Source organism: Adiantum capillus-veneris, chromosome 19, assembly GCF_014529385.1.
Source record: "Adiantum capillus-veneris isolate H3 chromosome 19, ASM1452938v2, whole genome shotgun sequence".
Classification (NCBI taxonomy): domain Eukaryota; kingdom Viridiplantae; phylum Streptophyta; class Polypodiopsida; order Polypodiales; family Pteridaceae; genus Adiantum; species Adiantum capillus-veneris.
Window position 1 is genome coordinate 67862252 of NC_140949.1, and position 25776 is coordinate 67888027.

General features: G+C 42.2%; 2 pseudogenes; one reads left to right on the forward strand and one right to left on the reverse strand.

Moving 5' to 3' along the window:
• Positions 1–19934: 19934 nt before the first annotated feature.
• LOC147434182 (eukaryotic translation initiation factor 3 subunit K pseudogene) lies at positions 19935–20678 on the reverse strand (annotated as a pseudogene).
• A 374-nt stretch (positions 20679–21052) lies between these two features.
• On the forward strand, positions 21053–21615 carry LOC147434183 (large ribosomal subunit protein eL18 pseudogene; annotated as a pseudogene).
• Positions 21616–25776: the final 4161 nt, after the last annotated feature.

Sequence of the window (25776 nt, forward strand, 5' to 3'; positions counted from 1 at the left end):
TTTGAACCTAAACATTTTTTTCTGGTGGCTTTCTTGATATCCAAATTCAATTTTGATTGTGTAAGTGTAATGTATAACATAAAGCTAATCTTCCTTGAGTTTTGGGGGACCTAATATGCTATATAGCATAGTATATGATGATGGTTGAGTTTTTTGATTGTTGAAGAATACGATACATTTTAGAGTATAAAGTATAACTTTCTCAATATTGCTAGTTTTTTAAGCCAATTGTGTGTATTTTGTAGGTAGTAACCATATCTAATCATAGACTACAAACTTGGCTAGATATTGAGTAGTTTCTATGGGTTTCTAGAGGTCATAATGCTAAACCCAATTTTTTCATGTTTGCTGTATTTAGCACTTTATCATTGCCCCCAAGGTTCCAATTGTAAGAGATCCATTATCCTTTTGACATGCTCCATGGCTCCTTTTGAATCCAAAAGCTCAAAGGGAACTAAGAAAACATGTATATAGTATCTGTATTGAGCGTGACTAAGAAACTTTGGTGATAGGTTCGCAGAATGGCAAAAATGCAACTTTTTTGTACCTATTTTTTTTGCCCAAAAAAAAAAAGTGAGGTAAAAGCAACCATATTTTTTGGTCACAAACCCATTGAAGTTAACGGGGCATTTTATCTCATGTCCTACAAAAATCCCCACTCTTATTTATATGCAATCAACAGTAAAAAATTGCTGTTTTGGGCAAAATGCACTGGTCCATCAACTTTGGAGGCTTGTAGTGACCAAGGGATGAGAAAAATTACAAGTTTCTCATTTTTTCCATATTTAGTAGTTATTGAACTATAAGCTCATGAAAGGATTTTTCAAAATGATTGGATCTACTCTTGTTTTGGAATTTTTTCCCAAAACCCTGAAAGGACACTTTTATGTCCTGTTAGGTTACCATTCTAGTGTTAAGGGGGTGGATCCTATTATCTGTCAACACACAATACCCCTTAAGAATGATGCCAAACCCTGCAGACAACGTCCCTATACTTACAATGAAACGTTTGCCAAAAAGATCAAGGAGGAGATAGATAAACTTAAGGAGGCAGAGTTTATTTACGAAATTGAGCACACCGAATGGGATTCACCGATTGTGGTGGTCCCGAAGAAAAATGAAAGTTAAGAGTGTGTCAATCTCAAGAAAGTAAACGCAGCTACAATTCGAGACAACTATCCCCTACCCATTACTGATCATGTAATAGAAAGGGTGGCAGTCAAAGAGGCTTATAGCTTCTTAGATGGCTTTTCGGGTTACAACCAACTCGCAATAAAGCCAGAGGATCAGCATAAAACGGCTTTCGCAACCGAATGGGGTATTTTTGCATTTCGGGTAATGGCTTTTGGCCTAACAAATGCACCAGCCACATTTCAAAGGCTGATGGGTCATGCTTTTAAAGAATATCTAGAACAGTTCTTAGAAATTTACATGGATGACCTGTGTGTTCACTCCCTTGTAAGACTGGAGCACATAGAGCACTTGACCAAGGTGTTCGAAAAATGCAGACTGTATCAGATTTGCCTAAATCCGGAGAAATGTGTCTTCATGGTAAGACAAGGCAAAATATTGGGACATATAGTGTCCAAAAACGGTATTTCGACAGACATGGAGAAGATCAGCGTCATTGTTGATCTACCACGACCAGTAAAGGTAAAGGAGGTACATGCATTTATGGGCCATTGTGGATATTATCGCAGATTTATCTACTCATACGCTATAATTGCAAAACCACTTTACGCTCTGATAACTAAATTTGAGTGGACAGAGGAGTGCGAGGAAGATTTTCAAACGTTGAAGCAGAGATTAATTTTCGCTCCAATTTTGAAGGCTCCGGATTGGGAGAAGATATTTCACATCCACGTAGATGCATCAGCTTATGCAATAGGATGCATACTTGCACAACCTGGAGAGAACAACATGGATTTTCCAATAAGTTACTCCAGTAGACAACTAAACAATGCAGAGAAGAATTACACAACAACTGAGAGGGAGGGATTGGGTATGGTCTACGTAGTGAAAAAGTTTAGACACTACTTACTTTCCAATAAATTTGTATTCTTCGTTGATCACCAAGCACTGATGTACTTAGTAAACAAACCTTGCAGTACGGGGAGAATTGTTCGATGGTTCATCATATTGCTTGAATTTGACTTCACGGTAGTAGTCAAGAAAGGAACTACACACCAAAGAGCGGATCATTTATCTAGAATGATGCATAGAGAAAACCCTGTAGGAGTTGATGATGATTTGCCAGATGCATATCTTTTCAACATAGAAATGGTTCCAAGATGGAGCGAGGATGTAATTCCTTTGCTGACTATCGGGTCAATGAATGTGACAAGACAACAATCTACCATTGCAGCATCCAGATCATTGGTAATGTTGGCGGGAAGGCTATACAAACAAGGATCGGATCAAATCCTTAGGCTTTATGTTGAATCGAGTGAACGGGAATTGTACCTAAACCAAGCTCATGTACAAAGAACGGGGATTCACAATGGGCATGCACAGATATATCAAAGAGTGATGAGAATGGGTGTGTATTGACCGAAAATACGACATAGTGTTCATATGCATGTCAAATCTTGTGTTAAATGCAAGCTTCAAAATCCAATAGAGCACGCGACTCTATTCAGATTATCTGTAGCACCCCGATGGAGTAACTACATTGTTGAATACCTCACCACCAGGATACTGCCTGAGGGGATGAGTAGATCACGAATCAAAACAATCATGAAAGAGGCAGAAAACTATGTACTGATTGAGGACACTCTTTACAAGAGGGGAAAAGACAATCAATTGAGAATGTGCGCGACTGAAGAGGAATACATTCCTATCTTAGAGCAAGCACATGGCGGACATGCTGGTGGACATTTCTCAGCTGCTGACAAAACGGCCAAAGCAATTCTTATTGTTGCAGGCATATGGTGGCCTACGCTATTCGTGGACGCAGAAGAGTTTGTGAAACGATGTGACGATTGCTAGAAAACAAAAATTCCTAGAGCACGAGATGATATGCCCTTGAGGCCAATGATGGGGGCAAGAGCGTTTGCAAAATGGAGAATAGATTTTGTAGGACCAATAGCGCCTCCTAGATATAAAACGCACGCTCAATACATTATTGTGGCAACAGATTATCTAACAAAATGGGTGGAAGCTAAAGCAACATCCAGAAATGATGCAAAAACGACGGCACAGTTTTTGTATAAGAACATTTTCACCAGATATGGCTTACCAATTGAGCTCGTGAGCGATAGAGGCACTCACTTCATCAATGAGGTGATCGAATTCCTATTGGACGAATTCATGGTCATTCAAATTTTCAATTTATTTTGTTTGATTTTCGTTAATAAACATCAAAAAATAAAAAATCTCGCTCACAAGTGTCGGAATCAAGTTCTGGAAGCAAACGCTGAAGTATCATGATAAGATTATCAAGCATGAAAGATATGAAGCTAATCTGAAGATGTCAAATTTCGGCCTTAATGATCATGACTACATTTCGCCAAAATCGCATCAAATGGTCATACGACGCCGGAATGACAAACAGTTCGACCCAAAGTGGTATGCAGATTATATCGGGATCAAACGTGAGAAAAAGCAGCCCTGTGTCACGGAAATCTTGGGAAGATATAGGTCAGGTAGGCCAAATTCTAGCTCATTGTTCATTTTCACCTTTTAAGAGAGAAGGAGAGAGCTTTTTGACCTAGAGCGAGCTGTCACATTTCTACCCCGTATGGACGGTCGGAGCCAGCATTTCAGTCTATTATGCATGCAAGCGCGAATCATTGCACAAACGAGCGAAGGGATCAAATCAAAGTCGGATCGGGTCAAAGAGGTCAAGGGCCCTTAGAGGCATCCAATCAAAACTTTTTTCAGCCCCACAGAACACATCAATGTTCTCCCCACAAGGTCAGGAACAAAGCCATGTGGTCAAATCACAATTTGGTGGTGGTACACCGATCGCGATCGGTGAGGCGATCAGTGTACCTCACTAACAAAAATTGGGACAGATCTTGCAAAACACCTCCCCTCAGCCTCGCCTACAATCTGCTGGTGTCAAAATCAATTTTGGCCTCCATGGTACAATCGTGATCGATGCCCCCAGATGCAGATTTTGTAACTTTTGACTTGGCCCATGCTTGGAACTCAGTTAAAAGTACACTCTCTTGAATTTTCAAGGAAAATGCACAAATTTTGCTCATGGAATAGGCCAATTTGTCAAACACAACCAAAAAGAGAAAAAATTGACCTACAACTGCCAAAATCCTGTGAAAAATAATGATGGATGGTTTGAAAGGTACACTTGTACGACTGAGAGTCAGAACATTTGTAGAAACCCTCGAATGGATCTCAGAATCTCCTACAAGTGCAAATATAGTCGTTTCAGTCTCGAATGATCACACAAAGGTAGAATTGGAGCCGAGCCAATGCCAAAGACCAAAAGGTTACTTAGGGATGCTCAAATATCACATGGATATCCAAGGAATGCCTGCAAAATGCACAAATCTGGTAAACCTCGTAAGATAGGGTATAAAGTGTCTGATAAGGTCAAAATCAGACAATGGAGTAGGCTGATGGTAGCAGAACATCATGGAAGCAGTGGGAGCTCTTAAACTAACTTCTTCTAACACCAGGATCCATCCAAAATTCATCAGGAAAACCCAATATGGTTAGACTTAGTAAAGTATGGTCAAACAATGAAAAATTTCTCTAATTTGTTCATTTTAAGTCCAAACTTGGAAACAAATCATCAGTGGGCTAGGCAGGCTTAAGGGTTCATGACCATCTAGTTTTTACCAAAAACAGGCCCAGAACACCGATCGCGATCGGTGTACCTCAGCTTTAGATTTTGACAAAAACCTTTTAGCTCCCTTGTATACATCTTGTTCAAGTCACCAACTAAGTTTCAAGCCATTTGGATATCAAAAACTCATGAAAAGTCAAAGTCTAGTTCAAAACCCACTTGTAACCCAGAAATGGGACCTGTAAACTCAAAAGTGGTTCAAATGACACACAGAGTGGATCAAAATGACCCTCCAACTATCAGCAACACACTCATGTGATCAAATCTAAATTTGGCCTCTGTACTACGATCGCGATCGGTGTACCTTAGACCCAGAATTGGCTCAGATTTTTATCAGTCATAGCTCTAGTCTTCCTAGTCCCACTGGTGAAATATGGACAAGAATGGATGAAATTTGTTCAAGTTATGATCAGTTTTAACTTTTGAACTGTTTTTTACTAAAAGACTAAATGTGATTGATTGCGAAGGGAAAATCGTGACAGCTTGTGATTCTCCTAAAACAGAATGCCTCGCCAAAAGAAAGGAAGGTAGTGGGACAGCATCACCATATGAAGTGGAGGATCTCGCCACAAATGAAAAGGCTCACATCTCGGATGAAATACTTGCTCAAATCCCTGCCCACATATTCATCTCAAAGTTTAAGGATGCGGATGGTGACTTGGTAAAGACAACTATCATGCCATGGGAGATATGGAATATCCACCAAAGGCCGGAGCTAATAGAGGCAGTACGAGCTGTACACTTGGAGCAATTTTTCAGATTACATCCATGGGGAACAGATTACATGAGGGCCCACGAGCTCATGAGCTCGATACAATATGATGGGCAGGCAATGCTCACAGACAAGGATGGGTCGAAGGTGAAAGTAAAGATCACGAAGGAAATCATCAACGAAGCTTTACATTTCCTTCCAGGGCAACACGATTTGCTAGCGAAGACAAAGTCACTGGACAATGAGAAGGCATTCGTCAAAGCAAAGGGAAATAAATACAAATACAATGACATGATTTACAGAGAGGTGGAATCGCCGATGAGATTGATATCTCAGCATTTGAAAGTACAAAAGCCTCCTCGCTACACCGAGCCAATCCTGCACATTGCCGTAGTCATGGCTCTAGCGACGGCACAAAATAGAACCATTCGCTGCGACTACGGTTCTTACATTCTGGACAATCTGATTGAAGCAAATTTGAAAAGCTCGGCAAAAAACAAAAGCTACATGAGTGCAGGGCCGATGCTAACCAGAATAGCATACCAGGCTTTGGGAATGATTGAAGATTTTCCATCTCTGTCAGCTCTCAAATGGCCTTGATCCAGAAAGCCAAGCTGGTTTCTCATTCCGTAAGGACAACCCCTGGCGCGACATCATCGCACTCAGCAAAGGCCACCAATAAAAGTTCGAGTGATGAAGAAAAAATGGAGACAGATGATGAAGGAAAGTCTCAAGATTCTAAAGACAAAGTGCCTTCAGAGTTTGAGGAAAGCGAGGAGGAAGACTCCACAAAGCCGCTAAAGAGAAAAAGAAGTGAGAGAAGTGCAGTACCGCAGTCGGACATGCAAAAAGCATATGCGGAAGCTCAAAAAAGAGTCGAGGAAAGATGAACCAAATTGCGGGCTGACAGACAAGCTCGAGTGGCTGAAACACAACAGGCACAAAAAAGAAGATTCAAAAGGGAAAGGCAAGAAAGGATAGAAAATGCAACTCACCTACGGACTGAGAAGCAAAGGTTAGAAGCAGAACAGAAGGCTGCGAAAGTGGACCTTTCTTTGCAGTCCACTGAAGGAACGAAGGAGAAAGATGCGGCTAATGAGACAAATCAGGCGGAACAGCTTAAAAAGATCCAAAGAGACAGGAATCTGGAAGCGCGACGGGTGGCGGATCTCACCCGCCAAAGAATAATCAGGATTTTTAAAAAAAAGAAAACTGGAAGCATCGGCTTCGCAACAAGGAGAAGAGACTTCCAAGAAGAGACATGTACGAGAAGAATCAAGTCCACCTCCTCCCTCACCCAAATCACCTCCTCCCTCGCCTAGAAAATCGCCTCCTCCATCACCAAAATCTCCTCCTCCTCCCCCTTCTCCATCGAATAAAAAACAGCCAACTGCTCCCCCTTCAACCTCGCAAAAGGAAGTTATACCACCTGCAAAATCCATCGGATACCAAGAAGCCTGCCAGGCACTGGCTGGTTTTGATTAGTTACAAACAAACTCTATAGGAATTAGAACGGCAATTCCAGTGTCAGCATGTGGTGCTGAGTGAAAAGGAAAGGCAGGTAGAGGAAGCCCAACAAAAGCAAGCATTATGGCAAGAAGAGTTAGAGAGCTTGAGGACGCAACTAGAACGCACAAGGGAGGAAAGAGACCTTGAGCGACAGCAGGATCAGTCTCTAATAAAAGACTTGGTGGACGTCAGGACACACTTGACAGTCAAAGAGAAGGAGTGCCAAGAGCTGACGGCAGCAAGAGTCCAGAAAGCAACAGAGCAGCTTGCCTACGAGAGTGCAAGATTCCAAAGACTCAGCAGTTCCTACAACACTGTCAAAGGCACTCTCACGACTTTAATGGCGAATCAAGAACCTGCTAGGGCATTGGTCTCCACATCTGACGATGCCACGGTAGTGAACACTATAGCAACGCTAAAAGAATAGCTAGAGCAAGAGAAGCTTCAAAGGCAGTTGCTCGTATCAGGGATGGTGGCCCAGACAGCGGCAAATGAGCTAAAGTTAAAAGAAATGGAGCAGCAACTAGCTCAAGCAAGCGCCAAACTATAGATTCAAAAGCAGATCGGTGACACGCTGCTAAAGGAAAAAGAAGATCTAGATTTCAACAGCAAATCAAAGCAGACAAAGCCCAGACTCAACCACAACTGCTACCTAGACAACAAGTGTCATATTTTCCTGGAACGTCACACCAAGGGAAACATGAGCAGGAATTTGAAGGGCCCGATCTGGATATAAGAGATGGCCTCAATGAGAGCATTCAGGACATGCCATAGGGGCCAGCCAAGGAGTACATGCTCTACGAAAAGAAGATACTGGAGTCAGCAACCCTAGCATACCTACAACCAGAAGAGCAGGTGGAAGGATTTGGCTATGCCAGAGGGGCCAGCCAAGGAGTACATGCTCTACGAAAAGAAGATACTGGAGTCAGCAGCCCTAACATACCTACAACCAGAAGAGCAGGTGGAAGGATTTGGCCATGAGTACCTCCCGTTTCCTCTACTATGCCATGAGGAATTTTGTGGAAAGAAAAGATGTGGCCAGCCTTGCCACAAAACAAAGAAGGGGGTTACGAAGGCATTGCACTCACAGTGGAAGAAGCTCAGATGCTTGTCGATGACCACCCCAAGTGGAGGCAGAAGTGGTTGGACAAAAGACCATAGGATCTAACAAAATACCACAATGCTCCTCAACATATACAAATAGATCTTACATTCTGCCCAGTCCCTCGAAGACACACTTGGAAAGATTTCACCACATTGAAGGGGTCAAGTCCGCACAAGTTGAATTACCCGGTTCTGACAGCATAGCAACCCCCTACGGTGGCCTACATGGTCAACACATTGAACTCAACAGTCACTTTGCTACGGGATGTCCCCAATTTGGTGTGCCAGATGTTAGTAAAGATAGCCCGGATGATCGTCACCTGCATCCAGGTGTTTAAAGACACTGAAGGCGATGATCATCCGTGGAATCTGTTCTTGGAAGGACACCAAGGCATCTGCTGGAATCTACAGGATTCACCGCCACGGCACATCTTGATGGCCATGTACTCAAGGCTAATGTACCTGCCCTCACATTACTTGCAGACATTTGAAGAGGCCTTCGTCACAGGATTCTTCAAAATGGATTCAAGGATTTTCCATCCTATGGCGAAGGACCTCAACGCAAGGTACGTAGCATGCCAACACACCTTATCGGAAAATCCATTCAGACAGCATCAAGAAGCCCTCGAAGCCGTCCTGCGAATCAAAATTTTTTCAGCGACACTCGCTTCATTAGAGCCACATCAACGGCCAAAGCATGGAACATGCACGAGGGCGTGCAAGGATAAGGAAGGGAGGAGTGTTTGGCGGATGAAGCAACCAGCGGGCGTGGCCAGAGGATCATATTTTTCTGAGAAACCATTGTAAAATTCTTTTGTAAAGAAGCATCTCTAAGCCGAGAAATTGTCAAAGGATGTGTGATTATTCTTATGGGAGCAATTGTATATTAGAGAGCCAGTTAGAGGTTTGGGAGCTTGTGGCCGGACAAGCCATTTTGTAAAGACCTAATCTATAAAGGTCAATTTTTGTAAGTTTGAGAGAGATATTTTTAATGGAGAACTGAGAAGACAGCACACGTTTGAAAGCTCCTTCTTTTTCAAACTTGTAATCTTCACCATTGCGGCTACGGTAATCCAAATTCAGATTTGCTTATTGCATTGTTTTCCTCTCCTCTTGCTCTTTCATTCAAGTGTAATCATTCAAGATTCGGTGTAGGTTTTTAACTACGAGTTTGAGGCCTCAAATCGCTGTTTTGAGTGTCTATATGCATGTTTTACGTTGTTTTGACCCTAGGAGAGGCTTTAGGGACCCTAAAACGACCCATTAGGATCACCTGTTCGCTATTTTTGCTGACTTTGGGACGAACGATCGCGATCGTTGTACCTCTCCAGAATGTTGTGACAGTGATAGGATATGTTCTTGATAACCCCCTGTAGCTTCCCTTCAAGTTTCGTGCGATTCCGACATGATTTTCATGGTAAACGGGCGTGATGACTGAAGAATGGTGTAGGAGGACATAGGCAGATTACTTGGCGGTAATGCGTTTGATTTACTTGTAGAATTAGTAAGTTGCATCTCTTCGAGTTCACTTCATTAGGATTGACACCCTAGCGAGTTCCCATGCCTCATCCGAGTCGCTTCCCCTGTATTGATAAATATGTTGACGCTTGAGAGCTATGCTATGGACGTCCGTCGCGGCGACCCGCAAACATTCTCTTTGTCTTGGCCAGATGGACCATGCCTTCATATGTATCTGCATTGTACTTGACCTTTTCTCTAATCCTTGGATGCAAGCACTCTAGCAGCCATTAGAAATCTCTAATTGCTTCCAATTGCTCAAGAAAAATGGAAAATTCCTTACTTGCGTCCTGGCATACCCCCTTCATCTTTGCACTAGCTTCTATTAAAGTAATCACTTCTTGAAACCTCCTGCCATGATCCTTGATCACTGCTCTTTAAACCATCAACCAAATCTTGGTCCGCCGTCCACGCATCAACAATGACACCATTTGCAACCACAGCTCAAAATCTGCTAACCAATCTTCAGGATCTTTAGCACTCGTAAATATGGGGCCAAAACTTGGCTCCGCCATTTTTGCCATCTTCAAACTCAACCACCGAACCTTTCGACCGCCAACGATTTTGTCAGCTATGAAGCACCGCTTCATACTTTAAATAGGAGCATCAGACAGATCTTCAGTGGGAGCAATAGAAGATGGAGAGAGGGAAAGGGGAACACACCCAGAACACAACACAATTCCTCACTATATTCTAGGGTATACACAACGTCCCAATCCTTTAGAGTTCACCTTCAAAACTTGACACTATCCGCAAGCAAACCACTATTACACATGACCATACACACACAAGCTTTGCAATGCACCAAACAGACGTGATCATTACGCTCTTCTTAATTCACAACACTTCCACATGCACACATCCTCTCTCTATCACCCTTTGCCAACAAAACTTGGGGGGGGCACACACGTTGACACACGTTCGAACGTTGACACACGTTTGAAAGCACACGCACACAAGCAGAGAAGAGAAGAGGGAATCGATGCCAAGAGACAGCAATGATGATTCCCTTCATTCCAACACAATCCCATGTTGACACAATCCTTGGCAAAAAGGGGCTCACTTGGCAAAAAGCCCCTTCAATTGGAAAAAAGCCCTTACAAAACCGTGTGCACCTCCTTTTATAGCAGTGGATAAGCCAAAAAAAGAAAAAATGGGTTCTTAATCTACTCGTGCATTCAACTTGAGCCTCTTTTGTTATTTTGTGCATTGCTCCCAAGTGGCATATCCATTTTAAGCATGTTTGCATGGGCACGCCACATCGGCAAGCTTCTATTCTCTCTCTCTCACTTCACCCCCAGGATGCCATAGGATAGGCCCCCAAGCACTAGTGACATCACTAGTGGGGGCTCCCCCTTTGCCTTCAAAAAATTAGGCCAGATTGCGAGAGCAAGACCAGACCCTTACAGATTGTCATGCCAAGGGCAATGCCTGGTGGTGGTCAAGGACCGGCTTCATGAGGTCAGTACCAAGCGAATAGAGTCCCTTGAGGGGATTTCAGCGTTTAAAAGAGCTATCCTCACGTTTTTGGACATTCCGGATGCATGCGTGGCATTATTTTTGTATTTTGAAAACAACTATTATGTGTTTTCTCTCATCACACATCACATCACTCATTAAGATTCATAGACATGGATTTTTGTGTACACTTAAGTTGGGCTCTCGAAAAGCATTTTGTACGAGCATGCATTTAAGTGATTGAGTAGACTTTTATGTATGTACTATGAGAAATAGAATTCCAAAAAAAACTTTTGCATTTTTCATAATTACCTCTCTCTATGTTGAGTTGGCGTTTCTTACAGGCCCAAAATTGAGTCCAAGTTTCTCCTAATGTTAGGACAAAGCTAGCTCTTAAACCATAAAACCCAAGGCTAGGGTATAAAAGGAAACATTTAAGTCTTTTTGTACAATTGTTACTAAAGAAAAAATGAGCGGAGAAGGTTTTCTATGTACGTTGTTTGTTATCTTTTCTACTGTGTTTTTCAAGTTCTCACACCGTAATGCACGGTTGTCACCAAGGATTTTAATTACGCGATGACGCATTTTGTTAAATGTTAATTATTGTTGTTATTATCACTATTTTTTTCATGTTAATAACATATCTAATGTCATGACCTACGAAAACCGGTAGAAAACGTAGAACCGGCGGGACAACCAACAATCCCAGCAGGCCCGCCGGGTTTCATACTAAACCCGGCGGGCCCGGCGGGACAAGCAAGAATCCCGCCCGGCCTATCATGTACCCCCTCCATATTTGGCGGCTCTATGTAACCCTTCACATCACATCACCTCTTCCTCTAAATTTGGTCATCCTTTAAAATTTAGAAGAAAAACTAAAGGTAAAAAAATGAATAGTCTTTTAAAAAAATTAAAACTTAATGTAACTCTGATCATGGATCATTAGTTCTTTTTTGGACTGAACTGATTCTTGAAAGGAGGTAGAAAGGTGAATCTTTGGGTCGATATCTCTACATTTGGGATGGACTGATCTCATGTTTGGTTCACCGTTATATTTGCTAAATTGATTGCTATATTGATTAGAAGTTCTATCATGGGTCATTAGTTCTTTTTTGGACTGAACTGATTCTTGAAAAGAGATAGAAAGGTGAATCTTTGGGTCGATATCTCTACTTTTGGGATGGACTGATTACATGTTTGATTCACCGTTGTATTTGCTTGCTATTCCGATTAGAGCTCCAATCATGGGTCATTAGTTCTTTTTTGGACTGGACTGATTCATGAAAGGAGGTAGAAAGGTGAATCTTTGGGTCGATATCTCTACTTTGGGATGGACTGATCACATGTTTGATTCACCGCTGTATTTGCTTGCTATTTCGATTAGAGCTCCAATCATGGGTCATTAGTTCTTTTTTGGACTGGACTAATTCATGAAAGGAGGTAGGAAGGTGAATCTTTGGGTCGATATCTCTACTTTTGGGATGGACTGATCACATATTTGATTCACTGTTGTATTTGCTTGCTCATGTTTGAGTAGATTGAGGTTTATTCCCTTCAGGCTTCACTACTACGCTTGTGTGTGATATTGATTATAACACTAATGTTTGGTTTGAATAATACTTGAAAGAAGAGATAGCATACTGAGCTACAGCGGGCCCGGCGGGCAAATATCTTTACCCGGCGTGACCGCCGGGAAGACTCACTAGCCCGGCGGGCCCGGCTAATTAGCCTGGCAGGCTACGAGCCGGTCTCCAGGTCTCCCTGGAGGTCAAAAAAGATGAATTTCAATTAACAAAATATTTGTTATTTTGCATTTCTATTGTTATTAACCTATAATTATAGTGTGATCACGTCATTTTGAAATCCCTGGAACTTGTCACATCTAAATTTTGAGGACATCATTGTGTTTGTCTCATCAAGCTCTACATGTGGATACCTACATTGCAACTGTCACACAAAAACCAACCATCTATGTTTTTTACTTTCTAGGTGATATTTCCCTATATCCAAGTGTAATTTCAAAATTTTATCAATTGCATGTGATTTTTGACACTTAGTAGAACGCAAAATGGTAGCCTACATATGAGAGAAAACCAAAAGAAAAACACATTTTTTTTTGGTGTTGTGTTGCAAGTCTAGTAGCCCAGTTTTGTTCTATATAGTCTCGTAAGTTTCCTACGAAGTTCCGAGTCAGTCGGAGTTGTGTTCAAGGATTTGCATGTGGTTAGGTGAGAGGCCTAAAGAATAGAATGATCAATCTTGGTAGATAGAGTGCACATCTAGTGTCAAGTGGAGTGTGTTGTGTTAAGACAAGAGATTGACAACCTCTTGGCATGCCTCCATGACCTAGTCAATTCACTTGCTTCCTAGGATTGACATTTCATCATGGTTTTGTCTCTTTCAAAGATGTGATAGGTGTTGAGCCTTGTGGGCCCCCAGACATTGGCGTCATTGACTGAGAACAAGTACATAGACTAGAGTGAACACAATCAAGTTTGATAGAGTTGCCTTATGTAGACTCTTAGGTCAAATAGGTTTAAAAAGGAGATCACGGTTTCTGTGTTCTTTGTTTCGTATCTGATGATAGTAGGTTTCTTGCTACAAAAGTGTTATACAATAAGGACAAGTGCTTAGAAAGGGTTGGAGCTTAGTGAAAGGCTTCATCAAAGGCTAGAGTGGTAAAGCTTACACTAGGCAAGAAAAATGCAAAAAATAGAAAACAAAAAACATTTTAGAGTTTAGTTAGGGAAGTGTAGCTTAGGCATCTTGAACCTATTTTTGGTTGATTTCTTTTATTTTAGGAGTAGGGGAAGTGAGCAAGTTTGACAAGTGCTCCGCTCCCAACATCTCATTGGATCTACATATCACTAAAAGGATCTACTTGCCAAAGGTAAGGAAATCTCAAAGAAGGTATTGCATCCAAGGAAGTGAATGATTCTGGGCATGATTTCATTAACAATGGTGTGTGAGTGCTCATTCTTAACCAAAATCTCAAAAAATATAAAATCAAAATTTTCTCTTGCAGGTGAAGCTAAAAAATAGGTATGTGCATGAAAACTCACTAGTGTCTTTGACTAGTGTGGTTAAGTACTTCAGTGAAAATTGGGTGCAAATTGACCAACACAAAGTGAGAAAGAGCCAAAGAGGGGTGTGCCAAGAAGGCTAATTACTTGTAGGTACCTACTTGTAAAGCCAAAACAAGATAAAGGCTGATAAAACAGACTAAAAGTGGGTTATTTAGACCTTGGATCTAGGAAAAGGGGTAAAACTACATTCTTGGAGGTTTCCTAGGAAAAATTGTGATTTTCTCTTTGTTCTTAGGTTTGGAGCCTAGACATTCACAAGGCTGAGGTCAGTTAATCATCTTGACTTGGGTAGGATATCCATCAAGTCTATATGGGGGTGGGGCATCACAAGTGAGTTTAGAGCCAAGATTTGACCCTTTACGCCACAAAAAGTTTTGAAATAGAGCTTGAGATCAATTCACATGCTCAATTCAGGTGAAAATTGGCACAGATACTCTTGAAGAAGGGTCTAGAACACTCAAAAATTGACCAAAGCTAGAAAAAGTGATCAAAAGTAGGAGCCAAGGAGACAATCATGATTTTCTCTTCAGCTTCTACTAGAAAGAGTCTTTTTGTCTAGGTTTGTCTTACGATGTGAATCACACTCATAGGGTTGAAAGGGCAATTTGACATTTTTCCACATAGGAAGGGAGAAAATTGCAATTTTCTCCTCGACCCCTAGCTACAATAGGTTTGAAAAGCCCATATTTGTACCAGAGGAAGTTTCTAGGGTAAGGAACACACTCACATAATCAAATTTGGAATTACTCTCTTATGCAAGAGATGAAATCAATTTCCATCTAGAAGGCTAACTAAAGGAAGGTCAAAAGACTCATGAGACCATCAAAAGAGTCAAAATGTTTTGCAAGGGTAAGTTGTATGGACTGGTCAATGATTCTTTGAGCCAATTGAAAGAAAAAAATACCTCAAAGGACCTTAGGCAAGAGAAAATCGGGATTTTCTCCCACAAAGTGTGAAGATCAAATAAATTCAATCAATTTTGGTTCCACCTTTTCAAGTGAGACTTGTAGGGCATTACTAGGTCTAGAGATCATTGTAGCTTGTATGAAGTTTTGTATTTCACTAAAGTGGGGTGCACATGAATTGCCAATTTGTCTTAACTCCATCTGTGTCCAAATTTTTATTGAGCCTTGTACAGGAAGGGAGGCTAGTACAAGAGAAGAGTTGGAGTATGAGAGAAACCACAAAGGAACTAAAAAAATTACATGTAACACGTCAAGTTTGAAATCATTAAATTGTTCATGTTCTTGAGATCAGGAGCTTGGCACTGGTCAAGTGTGAGGCTACCCAGAGACCAAGTGAGTAGGGAATCCACGGAAGAGAGTGTCAACCAAGTGAGCCTTGATCCCTTAGCATCTGTGTAGGAGGAAGTGGTCTCTAACACTTCTTCTAAACCAGCCTTCACTATGCTTATGGCAAAGAAAGAACCTCAAATGAGCTACCATAGTGAGAGAAATGGGGAGGGCACCTCATGGAAGCTAGAACTTCTCCTCACTAAAAATTTGTACTACCATTACACTAATGGTAAGGTTGCAAGAATCTATGTAGACATTTATCATAAGTGGTATGTTTGAGAGGACTTGGGAAACCTTGAGTTCCATGAGCAAGTTGAGGCTGACTATGAAGATCGATGTATCGATGAGAGAGGGGTTGCCTATCTTAGGATAAATGATCTTGATCTTGTTGAGACTATGCGAGTGACAGGAACCAAAGATAAAGTTCACGAGGGAATCGAGAGACCCCCATTGGAGAGAGGAGCTAGATTCATATTCATGAAAGAGCTAGAGAGTGTGCTTGTAGATGATCCTAATGTGAAATTGTAGAAGTTTACAACCAAGGATGGGGAAAACTACATTAGAAAAGACATGAGTCCTATGAAGCTTAGAGACATCAAATAGATATATGTCTATCAATTCAAAACAAAGAAATGACATATTTCTACCCATCTCTGAAGTGCAAGGAGGTAACCTGTACACATCACAAGTGGGATTCTATGCATCATAAGTGCAAGGAGGTAACCTCTAGAGTCTACACATCACGAGTGGGATTATACACTCCCTATAACTCTCTCTAAAGTTTGATCGTCGATAGGTCTACACAACCACGGGATGGAGTGCTAGTTTCTATCTATTCCAACAATGTGACTTGTAAGTCTACACAACCTTACACAACCTTAGAATAGGTCTACACACTTGCAAACTAATTTTGTGTGCGAGGCAAGCCTCTAGCACAACATGAATTAGAAAATAAAAACATGTTAGTTACAAAAGAAACATTTGCCAAATGATGCTTACCTCCTCTGCAAGTTGTAATCGTTGTAGCTCTCAAATCACATAAAGTCAACTCCAAGTACTATGTGGTTTACTGGTTGAAGACTCTTATATATAATAAGATCTTTGATCAAATTTTTCTTTGATTTTGAAGATTTTATCAATTGAAGCAACCTTCAATCAAGGAAACCATCAGTTGAAGAAACCTTCAATTGAAGAAACCATCGATCAAAAGATTTTCCTAGTTACATGGCTTATTCAATATTTTTTGGAAATACAGTGTAAAGTTTTGAGTAATATGTATAGTTTTGATATATACGGCCATATAAGTGTAGCCCAGGAAAGAGTTTTGGAGTATAGGATAAAGATGAGTCAAAACCCTTATATCGACATCCTACAATTGCATACAAAGCTAGCCAAAAAGTTCAAAAGACGCAAAAAAGCAAGATCTTGATCACAAGATGGATGCAACACATTGACAAGCACAAAACCCGACATGGACCCCGACGGCCTCAGCGCCAAGACCGAGCATGCCGAGCTGACCACAGGAAATGAATGGGGGCACCACCTAGCTTTGAGCGGTTAGGACACGAACAACAGTATAGCACAAACACTGCACACCGAGAGAGAGAGAGACGTAGGTGATGAAATCCCTCGGGATGTGAGGGAAACTTGATTCAATGCAAAATTTATAGAGACCTTAGCTTCGGTGAGATAGCGACTATGGTGAGAGAGAGAGAGAGAGAGAGAGAGAGAGAGAGAGAGAGAGATAGATAGTGAGCCCATAGTGCATTCTCTAGAGGTGATTCATAAGCGCGGAGATTCTACTCTCGTGAGTGTGTGGCAAATACCTGGAGTCAGGGTGTGGACATGGCTTCCTTCTCATAGTGCTAATTTCCCAAACCCCAATGCTCAAGTACCGCCCAAGATGTTACACCACTCTCCTAGAGTATTTTCCCAAAATGCTGCCCCAAAATCCCCTCTCCCTCCTCTTCGAGTGTTGCCAGTGTCCCCCTTCATAGTGATCTCTCAGTGCCCTTTTATAGGTGCAGGCTGCATTAGGTTAGGATAATCTGATTAGGTTAGGGCCCTAATGAGGAGAGACAAAGCAAGGAGGTGGGTCCCAGATGGTTGACCCTTGCTTTGTCTTAGGAGAATTTTTTAAATGATATCTCCTAGGTGGGCCTTTGTTACCATCACCTAGAGAGAGGTGGCAATTTACGATGGCTTTTTTATACAAGATTTTTGGCTTGAAATGGAAAAATACTAATACCCTACGGATGTTACTGCAGAGATGCGTCGTGGACAAGATGCCCCAGAATGTCGGGCCTCGCTGGTGCGTTGGTGTAGTGAGTTTGCCAGTTTCGGGGTCGGCCGAGGCATGCCTTCGGCATCACTTCTTGATTTACGTCGCTATTGCGTTACTTGGACGTCCTTCTTATTTACTCTTGGATGTCGACGTTGAGTTCCTTGGTTTTTTTAATTTTACCTTTTTGTGGGTGCGTATATGTGTGTGTGTACTGTTTGTAATTGTGTGAGGGTGTAGGTGTTGTGAGTGTGTGTGTGTGCTTGTGAATGTATGTCTGCATGTATATGGTTGTGTGTGGGTATGTGTGGTAGTAATGATAGTGTGTGTGCGTAGGAACGAGAGAGCGGGAAAATATATTTTTTACATTTTTCATAATTTACATGCTGCTACACCGGCTTCACAGATAGCATGAGAGAGAGAGAGAGAGAGCAAGGAGAGAGAGAATGATGGCAAGAAGCTGGGGGGGGGGAGGAATCTCAAAGCTCGAGCGAGATTTTCCGAGCAATCCCTAAAACGAGCGAGATAGGGCAAGGCACATATACAAAACAAAAACCAAACATGATTTCTTTGGTGACTTCAAGCACAACAACAAAAAATTAATTCAAGCTTGCACCTATGTTTAATGGTAAATCAATCTCAAATTTGAATGGTAAATCAACCACAAATTTTTGACCGACAAAACCCTTTGAACAAGGTTTGGGTAGAGTGTTTCCTTTGATGGGTTAGAACACTTGGAACCATTAGAATGGCATGTTGATATTCCTCTCCTTGGAAATCGTTGCCCTCAAAAAATTGGAAGCTCATTGCAATTTGCTACCGCCATTGATCCTTGCTGGATATAAATCTCATATTCCTACCTCCTTACACGCAGGACCTCATAGATCTTGTTAACAATTTGGGTGTTTATTATACATTAAGCATCACATATGACACATTGGTGTATGTATACCATCGTTGCAATATGTCATAGTTCCATTGTTTCCATAAAAAGGGTGATGAAAAACAATTCCCCAATTTCAGCCCCCCAATCAAAGGGTTAAATCACGAGCTTTACACTAAAAAGGTAAGGTTGTTGCCACTAAAACAAATCTCATGAATAAGGAGAGTTTGCGAGCTCTTCACTTCTTCTTCTTCTCCTATCTCTCACTCTACCTCAAGTTATTATGGGCTGATGTACGATACCATATTACGCATTTTTAAGTTACTCTAGAGAAAATTGTGAAAACTTGAAAATAATTCTATTATTGAAATGAAGTCATTCATTTGAGAACTCAAAATCATGGTATATATTAAAGTATGGGTCAAACTATCATATGAAGCCCACCATCGAGGGGGTGGGAAAGTTAGTGGTGTTGCCAAAGATGGTGGTGACAAAGGTGTCAACGGAGGTGGTAATGGTGGGGGATTATAAGGAGTGCTTTGATAAAAGAGTATGTAAAGTGGATAAAGTTATGAACACTTTTCTTAGGACAAATTCTCCCCATGAAAGTTCTCTTTCACCCAACCATGTTGATAAACAAAAGAAACCTAGGTTTGGTATATTTCCATCTATAAATTTTGATATTTATATTCAAAATTTAAAGTAGAAGGTGAGAAAACCTACAAATTTTAGAGAAATTTAGTGGAAACACTTTCTCTTAAATTTTCCATGTTCATATGAGCATTGCTCGAAGTTCTTAGACTGCTTGGGATTCCTGGTCTGCTTACTTGTCCATCATGCTTCGACCCAGATTACTAACCCAATGTGCGATCCCTTATGCTGAAAGGATTTTTTGACAACTTCTAACTCTAACTATACTAATGGAGAGAGACATCTCTCAAAACTGCCACATGGCAACAGGAAGTGGTTCCATGTCTACGGTTCTCTCTATTTTCTTCAGGAGCATTTAGAGATACCACACGTCGACTTTGATCTAACCCTGCCCTCGATGAGATTGACACCCTCCTCCTCAGTCCACCCCATGGACCTCCATATCTGTGCTACGAGCGGAATGTATAGGCATCATTCTCTCTCTCTCTCTCTCTCTCTCTCTCTCTCTCTCTCTCTCTCTCTCTCTCTCTCTCTCTCTCTCTCTCTCTCTCTCTCTCTCTCTCTCTCCGTTGAAAACTACCTTCTACTTACTTTCTGATCGTGCTCAGTCGGGAAGATGTCCAACATCTACCTCTTAAGTTGTGTCACAATTGCCTCACACAAAGCTGGGTGCGGACACATGTGCATGAGTGGCGCCAACATACCCCTAGAAATTTTTGCAGGTAACAGCACGTTGCATGCATACCTCTCCAACCATGCAGACATGCGACTGACCAAAATCATCATAAACTCCTTACTTCCATTCTCTTTGTCACCGTCTAGCTCATTGGGAGGGAGGACAAGTTGTCCTCCACCAAAAAGCTTTTCTACAAACCAACCATTACTAGCAATCTGATGCTCCAAAAACTTGTCTAGTGATAAACCTTCCATGTTTATGGCCTCTGGTAAGAGAGAGAGAGAGAGAACATGCAAAGCAAATCCTTGTATTGCTTGCTCAAACCCTAGAAGACCCTCCAAAATATGGCGATTTCTAGCAGTATCATCCCATTAAAACTCCCTGAATGTGGCTGTCTCCACTTGAAGCTTTTCAGGTATAAGAAACATGCAAAGATTGAAGTCTAGTGCAGGAAGCGCCATCAATGCCTTCTTGCCACAATTTGGATATTCATTCGAGACTTCAAACTGATAAAGCCGCAGTAGGCATAGGTTTGCATCCGAACTGTAAGTCTGCATGTTAACCTGCTCCGGAACATACGCCTCAAGGTCCAATAGGATGTCTGGATTCTAGGGATTGACTGCCACAATTTGTTCCATAGTGTACTGAGGAGTAACCTCCTTCTCAAGTGTCGTCGCTACCCGATCCCGCTGCATTGTCAAGAGCACTTCTCTCTAGCAGCATCGAGGCCTCTCTCTCTCTCTCTCTCTCTCTCTCTCTCTCTCTCTCTCTCTCTCTCTCTCTCTCTCTCTCTCTCTCTCTCTCTCTCTCTCTCTCTCTCTCTCTCTCTCTCTCTCTCTCTCTCTCTCTCTCTCTCTCTCTCTCTCTCTCTCTCTCTCTACGCGCGCTCTTTCAGAGAGTGTTTTTTTTTAACTGAGAGAGAGAGAGAGAGAATACCGCTGCAGGAAGGATTCTCAGAGGGGTTGCGGCAGGCGAGAGCAATCGAATGCGAAGAGATCAAACTTACCTATCTTTGAGCGGATTGGAGCATGGCTTTCTCCCAAGCTTAGGAGCAGTAGCAAAAGCAGCCATGGGTATCAACTTTCCTACTAGGGCACGCAATAAGAAGACAAAGCACACTTCTCCTAGGAGTGACAATGTCTATTGGAAGCTTATTGTCAAGCTCTACAGGTTTCTCGTTCGAAGGACAGGCAGCCCGTTTAATGCTGTGTTTTTGAACCGGCTGTTCATGAGCCGAACTTGTAAAATAGGCTGCCTCTATCTTTATCTCGTCTCATACGTTATATGAAGGGGAAGGAGGACGAGGTGTAATTGTGGAAACTGTGATGGACGATGTTAGTGTGTATGAAGTTCCAGCATTGAAAGTCACCGCGCTGCCCTCTACAGAAACTGCCCGTCCCAGATCTTGAAAGCTGGTGGAGAATGTTTCATATTTGACCAACTTTCTTTAAAGGCCCCAACTGGCTCAAATACTGTACTTCTGAGAGGTCAAAATATGCTTGCGAAGCTGTGAAGCACTTTGGGAGATCTCGAGGTGTACCGCATAGTCACACAAAGCCTTATGTTCGGTCCAAGGGTTGCAAGTTTGAGAGAGCTCGTGGTCGACGTAACATCAAAGGATATAGAGTTTAGTTTTATAGCTTTTGGATACTTTTTAGCAATATTTTATCAAACACTGTGCTTGTAGTTGGCTTGTTACTGAAACTTATCTTTGAGGTATGCTAGCCCTTGTCATAATTGCATTGATCGGGTAGTTTGTGAGGTGTCTTTGTGCGAGCAATGGTGTGGTTTCAGTATGTGGCCCTTTGGAACTAATAAGCTGCCTGCTGACTTCTAAAATGATTGCTGACAATTTTTTCTTTTGGTTTAACAAATAAGTAATGCATGTAATCATCACGTATCATGATTCTATCAAAGCCGTCGCAACATCGACGATGGTCAATGATTCGAGAGGAAGATGTAAGATAGCGTGTGTGTATGCTATGGGTTTCTTGTTTGGAGGACCACCATTTATCAAGGTTGAACTACTTTGTGACTTCTATGTAAGCAAATATTGGTATCTAGTCTATTAATACTGAATACCCATCAAGACATGAGACGTCTTATTTTGTGACATTTGTCTTGAATTAGAGTGATGGAGTAATTTTTTCTTTATCTAAAAGAGAGAGAGAGAGAGAGAGAGAGAGAGAGAGAGATCTAAGCCAATCTCCAATATCATTCTTTTTTTGACAGAGAAATTACATTTTGTGAGGCAGTGTTCACCAAGAACGTTTGTAGGGATCACTTTTCAAGAAAAACCATTTTTCCAAACATACAAATTCCTTTCCTTGAATTTGCCAAGAGAAAGTTTAAGAAAATTAAGCTTATGTTTTGGGGATTTACACTACTTTTCTCTATATTGGGGCGAAATTTCTCCTTTTCCCCTTACCCTCAACTGGCCTACTACTCGGTTCAACATACTGATAGGTTCATTATTATATTTGTTGCAATCTTGCTAAGATTCCAACGGGTGCAGCATTAGCACTTTGCAATTTGTCCAACCAAAAACTTAGCAAGCTGGACTCGAACTCTCATTGCTCCACACACACATCTTCAAGTCAACTGAGGTAACCACATAGGAGGCTGCATATGTTGCGCGGCATAGTGCAGCGCATTAATTAAAAAATTAACCAAGCCTCCCCAAAACCTGCCTGGCCACCCTGTCGTCAATGACTGTGTCATTGAACCCACGCTATTGCTCGTGCCAATGTTCTATAGTAGATGACTTTACCCTATTCCTTTTGTCAATCCCATCCTTTGTCTTTGCAATAGGCATCTCTTGGGATTTGTGTCGTACTTTTTTTCCCCAAAAATTGTTGGGACTTACTGGCAAGACGACATGGAAAAGATGGTTGGTGTATAAATGAACTAATGAGGTGCTACCAAATTGATGAGTCTAGGATGAGAAAGGATGCACGTGCTCTCAAGTATAAATGAAAATCAAGAACCAAAGTACTAGACACAGGAGCACTACAAATGACCTTACCAAAAGAAAATTACGGGGACTTAAGCATTAAGTATAGGGCTAGAGCTCTTATTAGTCTATCAATTTTACTTTGTGCTCAAACATGTGAAGCCAAAGCGAGCCTAAGAGAGAAGATAATATTTTCAAATATTGTGTTTAGTTTCTTAACATTAAACTTTGATCTTTTGGAGTTAAGGAGGTAGTATATCCATTGATAACCCTTTTTGTTGTCGTGCATGAATAACAAATGATAAATATTTTGTTGACGATAAAATGTACTATATCGTGTACAAACACTTGCTCGGGTTTTTCCTTGCTCGGAAAAAATCTCTCGGTGCATGGTAACACTGGGGGGGGGGGTGAGGGGTTGGGGAGTGTGTGTGTGTGTGTGTGTGTGTGTGCGTGCGCATGCACGAGCATGTGTGTGTGTGTGCGTGTGTGTGTGCGCACGTGTCTGTGTGTGTGCACGCACGCACGCACGCACGCGCATGTGTGTGTGCATGTATGTGTGTGTGGGGGGGGGGGGGGGAGGGGGCAAGGTAGGGGGTGTGTGTGTGAATCATGAGAGAGAGAGAGAGAGAGAGAGAGAGAGCTACTGCTGCACAGCTCCATGGCGGGCTTACATTGGAACGAGGGCGGGAGTGAGATGATGAAGAGGGAGCGAGAGTAAGGAGGTGAGGGGAGGTGTGGGCCAGGGGGAGAGCATGAGGATGAGGGGGGGTGTGGAGTGTGTGTGTGTGTGTGTGTGTGTATGTGAGAGAGTGTATGTGTGTGTGTGTGTACATAGAGAGAGAGAGAGAGAGAGAGAGAGAGAGACTCCTTGCGGGCTATATGGCGGCCAAGGAAGAGACAAGAGAGGTAAAGGGGAATCAAGGGGTGGTGTGAGAGAGAGAGAGAGAGAGAGAGAGAGAGAGAGAGAGAGAGTAGGGGCTGAACAAGGGGGGGGGGGGGGGAGAGAGAGAGAGAGAGAGAGAGAGAGAGAGAGAGAGAGAGAGAGAGAGAGAGAGAGAGGATGAGTGTGTGTGTGTGTGTGTGTGTGTGTGTGAGAGAGAGAGAGAGAGAGAGAGAGAGGATGAGAGTGTGTGATGGGGGGAGAGAGAGAGAGAGAGAGAGAGAGGATGAGTATGTGTGTGTGTGTGAGAGAGAGAGAGAGGATGAGAGTGCGTGATGGGGAGAGAGAGGGAGTGGCATGGCGGCCCATGAGAGGGAGAAAGAGAGAGTATGGACGAGACAATATGGACAAGAGGGGTGGGGAGAGACTATAGTGAGATTGTGTGTGAATAATGAAAGAGAGAGAGGGAGACTTCTTGTCCCACGCATGGTGGCCCTTGAGAGAGAGAAAGTTTTTTTTATGCGCCCATTGGGCTTGGTGACATAGGGGGGGGGGAGAGAGAGAGAGAGAGAGAGAGAGAGAGAGAGAGAGAGAGAGAGGTTGTTGGTGGAGCCGAGTAGGAGAGAGAGAGGATTTGTCCTCTGGTGATAATGGAGGGGTGATTGATTGCATCCTCCCTATCCAGTTGAAGCCTCTCTACATCCAGGATGTGGTTGCAAAGATGGGCAATTGGGTGCTATAATTGGCTAGCCATGCTGGCTATCAGTACCTTAATGGGTAGAATGGCCTCCTTCCCATATACCAGATGGAATGGGGTGAAACCTAGTGATTTTTGAAATGTCATGCGGTAGGCCCAAAGAGCGACCATGAGATGCTTATCCCAATCACTTGTGTGGTTATTCATCTGCTTTGTGATGATCTTATAGATCATTCCGTTTACCTTTTCCACTAGACCATTGCACTGTGGATAGTATGGGGTGGAATGTCAGTGTGTAATGCCTAACTTTTTCATCAGCTCTCCCACCAAATCACCTCTGAAACCTGGCCCTCTATTAGATATTATCTCCAGAGGTGTGTCAAAATGGCAACAAATGTGCTCAATATGAAATCCGCCACTTCTTGGGTTGTAATGCACGTGGTGGCTGCTGCTTCTGCCCATTGGGTCATGTAGTCTACACCAACTAGAATGTATAGTTTACCTGATTGGGCCCTTGGTAAAGGACCAATTGTATCTATTCCCCACTTCTCAAATGGACCATATGAGATGATATGAGTCTGTGGCTCATAGGTTAGTGTAGTGACACTTGACAAGCCTTGCATGTTTTACACCAATGATGCACATCCCTGTCCAGACTAGGCCAAGAGTATCCTGCCTGTAGAATCTTTCTACTGGTAATATCTAGAGCAAAATGGTCATTGCAGACACCATCATGGAAACTTGAGATTACCTCTTGGATTTCACTGGAGATTGGCACTCGCCTGAGAATCTGGTCTTTGCCCTTGCAATATAAGTTGTTGTTCACAAGGCGGTATCTTGTAGCCTTTTGGACAAGCCATTGTTTCTGACCTTTGGTGTACCCTTCAGGACATTCTCTTGTATCGAAGAAGCTGATGATATCACGCATAGCATCGCTACCTTGAAAGAGGGGTAGTTTTAGTTTGATTGCTCCTATGGGAACATCTTGTATTCTCTCCTTGGCTAGAGCATCTGCCTCTTGATTTTCTACCCTAGGGACATGAAATAACTGCACTGTTTCAAACTTTCTTAAAAGATCCTTAACTTGGCGTAATTTTTAAGTAAAACCTGATTTTTACAAATCCAAGTGCCATTTATTTGTTTTATCAAAAGCATAGCATTGCCAAACACATTTAGGCGTTGAATCCCTTGCAAAACACATTGTTCTAATCCAAGAATTAAAGCCACATACTCTGCTTCACTGTTGGAGTGGGAGTGTAA